Raw genomic sequence first — 3,675 nt, 5'->3', positions numbered from 1 at the left:
CTCCAAGAACTTACCGAATTGTTTGTCAAGCTTGCTCTTTACTTGGCGGTTGGGAAAAGGAAGTGTGATGGGAGGCACTTGCAATGCCTCTTCTTTTGCTTTCTCTTTCTCGTGCACTGCCTCAGAAGGTGCTTCATCAATAACCACTTTAGGAATGCCCACTTCTTTCGAATTTGACTCTTCATTGTGAGGCATGGGCGGCTCATCATAACTCAACCCGCTCCTTGTAGTGATTGCATTGGCGGTCTCCTTGCCATGTGGTTGAGTGGGTTGGCCGGGCAATGCTCCTGCTTGTCTAGAGGAGCTAGATGCAGCCAATTGAGCAACTTGAGTTTCAAGCATTTTATTGTGAGTACCGAGTTGCTCAAGCTGTTTGGCCATTTGGGCCATCATGTTTTTCAACTCCCCCAATTCGGATTGGGGTTGTTGGTTCTGAAAATGCTGCTGTTGATGGCCTTGAGGAGGCCTTTGGAAACCGGGTGGTCCTTGATTGGGCTGATATTGCTGATGTTGCCCATAATGTTGTTGTGGTGCTTGTGGTGGAAAATGTTGTTGTTGAGGATTTAACACATTGTTACTGCGATATGACAGGTTAGGATGATTCCGAATTCCAGGATAGTAGCTATTGTTGTTGAAAGGAGGACGAGCTTGAAAAGCATTGACTTGCTCTGGCACCCCCATAGCTCCATTGGGATTAACGGAACACTCCATTAGAGAATGACCATGCACACCGCAATAATCACAAGCAACTCCACCTTGGCTAGAGGTAGCCATAGCATTGACGGGCATAGATGTATTAGCATTCATGCGCATCCCATCAATTTTCGCATTCAAAGCTGAGATTTGTGATGATAGAAGGGAATAAGTTTCAACTTCATGCTTCCCCTTCCTTGGTGCTTGAGCTGCGCGCCTAGATGAGCTATTCCATTGATTTTCAGCAAGAGTATCCAAGAGTGAAATAGCCTCAGAAGTTTGTTTGTTCATGAAAGAGCCGCCAGCCGCACCATCTACCATCCTCTTAGTCTCATTATCAAGACCATTATAAAAAGATTGCATAAGAAATTCCTTCTCTATACCGTGATGAGGGCACATATATTGGTAATCTTTGAATCTCTCCCACGCATCATGAAAAGTCTCCCCCGCATCTTGTGAGAAACTATAGAGCTTAACTCTGTAGTCGTGAGTCTTATAACCGGGATAATACTTCACTAGAAAAGCATCAGACAGTTGCGCCCAAGTAGTAATGGTGTTGGGAAGAGAGTTATACCAACGTTGAGCCTTGCCTGCTAAAGAGAAACGAAAGAGGTACAAGTAGAGCTCGTCGTCAGTCATCCCAGTAATCTTTTGTAGAGAACATGCTTGAAGGAATTTCTGCAGATGATCGACGGGTTCTTCATTGTCAAGACCATAGAACTGATTTCCCGTGATCATATTCATAACATGGGATTTGATGTCAAAGTTTCCAGCATTAGTAGTCGGCAACCTAATCCCCGCGGTAACATTGCTAGCCTTGGGCTGTGTAGACTGCCTAAGAGTTCTCTCGGGAGCCTGACCTGCCATGTCAAGAGATTGAGAGGCTTGTTGAGCTTGTTTACGAGCCTCCGCCCTCCTTTTCTTCGCACTTGCGTGTGTTCTACGAGCAGTTGCCTCAACCTCAGGATCAAAAAGCAAAGGTTGCTTGTTGGTACTCCTGGTCATACACAAAAACACTAGAACAAACGTAAATACGCTCGAAGAACAGTTGTTCCTCGAGTGGGTTAGCAAAAGCAAACACTAAATTCAAAAAGTAAAGTTGTTCCTCGAGTGGGTTAGCAACGGCGCCAAATTTTGATAGGTCGTTTTACTACCAAAAATAATTCCTAATTCACCTAACTAGTATAGTTGGGAAAGTAGGGTCGAACCACTGTGGAAGGACAAATGAAGTTACAATTTAAATTAAGTTCACTATTGTTAACGATCAAATGTTGGATTTTTGGTTATCTAAGTAGAACGCAAAAATAAGAGATGAATAGAATTCAATAATTAAAAACCTAGGGCTAAAAGGATCCACTATGCATAGATCATGATTCATGAACAACAATTGGGATAGGAATGAATATAGGCGAAGGAAGATGTTGCTCTCGCAAACAAATTCGACAATTAAACAATAAAACAAGCTATCGCGATTAAAGCTTAATTGTTCAAAGAAGGAAATCGTTCACTCAAACTCGCAACTCTCGCTTATAGAATTGAGCGAATAAAACTTGCAAATTGGCCAAACATGCAATCAATCTAGAACCCATCAATTGAATCACCTAAACAAACCAAATTTAAATCCTAAAATCAAACAAGAATCATGACCTTTTGCATAGTTTCACCAAACCCTAGAAATAAAACTACTCACTAAGCATATTGAAACTAACAAGAGATTCAACAATGAAATTCATGCAGAAATTCAAATTTAAATTTAATAGAGAAACAAGCATTCAAAGATAACAATAATAACCAAGAACAAGAAATTAGGATTGAAATCAATACCTCCAATATAATTAAAATTACAATGTCGAAGCGTTGATTAACAATCCCTCAAAGCAAGTAATATGATAAATCTCTTTCACTACCAAACCCTCAAAACAGAGAAAAAAAACTTAACCCCCTGGAAATTCTCCTCAAAAGCTATTTATATCCTCCTCCAAAGAGATCGGAGGATACGGAAGTTACTAAAAAAAAATAACTGCTTGACCCGGCCGGGTATGTGGAAACCCGGGCGGGTGCGAAGCATAACTAAATCTCAAAGGTCAAAAATTTTCTAAGTCCAGGAGTAAACCCGGCCGGGTATGTGGAAACCCGCCCGGGTACGCAGCTGAGCATTTTAATCTTCAATAGAGGCCTGGCCGGGTATGTGGGAACCCACCCGGGTATGAGAGGCTCACCCGGCCGGGTATGTGGAAACCCGGCCGGGTGCGTGTGGCAACTTTTTCTTCCGAATAACATCTTCAAATTCTTCTAAGTATCAAGTGCAAACCCGGTCGGGTATGTGGAAACCCGGCCGGGTATGAGGAAACCCACCCGGGTATGAGAGGCTCACCCGGCCGGGTATGAGGAAACCCACCCGGGTATGAGACCTGGTCAGCACAAAAATGACCTTTGAGTAGCTTATGACCTTCCAACTTGCAAATCTCGCTCCAAGAGTCGATTCCTAGCATAATTAGAGCTTTGTACCTACAAAATAGATAAGAAACAAACACTCCAACCAAGCATAAAAACCAATAGAAAATTGAGCAAAATACGCGAGAAATGCTATGAAAATACAATGGGGGCATGGTAGAAAATAATATATAAAATACACACATCAATATATATGATGATTTTATTAATCTGGACAACAGCTATTATGCTCTAAAATGGGTGTTTTTCAAGTGGTTTTAGTTAGATTTTAAAGTAGAAAACATGTAGGACTTGTAGAGGTATTTGAGGGAAGTTGTTTGAATGAGTTTGTGAGTGTATTAAGTGACAATTTATGAGTGAAATGAAGATGATGGAGGGGCTGATTTTCTACAGAAAAAAACATATTCTTTGGCCCTTGTATTTGGTCTTTGCATGCATGTAAATAGTTGTTGGGAGGTGATCTTTGTCCTCAAATTGATCTATTATAGTATAGGAAAGGTTTATCTAAGATAGTTTAAGGTTTGGGTA

General features: G+C 41.3%; 1 non-coding gene across 1 annotated transcript; it reads left to right on the top strand.

The window, feature by feature from the left end:
- Window positions 1-1,072: 1,072 nt before the first annotated feature.
- LOC130816751 (small nucleolar RNA R71) lies at window positions 1,073-1,180 on the top strand. Its single transcript, XR_009043290.1, has one exon. It is a non-coding gene; the product is annotated as a small nucleolar RNA R71 (small nucleolar RNA).
- Window positions 1,181-3,675: the final 2,495 nt, after the last annotated feature.

This window comes from Amaranthus tricolor, chromosome 6 (genome assembly GCF_026212465.1).
Source record: "Amaranthus tricolor cultivar Red isolate AtriRed21 chromosome 6, ASM2621246v1, whole genome shotgun sequence".
NCBI lineage: Eukaryota > Viridiplantae > Streptophyta > Magnoliopsida > Caryophyllales > Amaranthaceae > Amaranthus > Amaranthus tricolor.
Note: the sequence above shows the minus strand (reverse complement) of the source record. Positions and strands in the feature narration are given on the sequence as shown.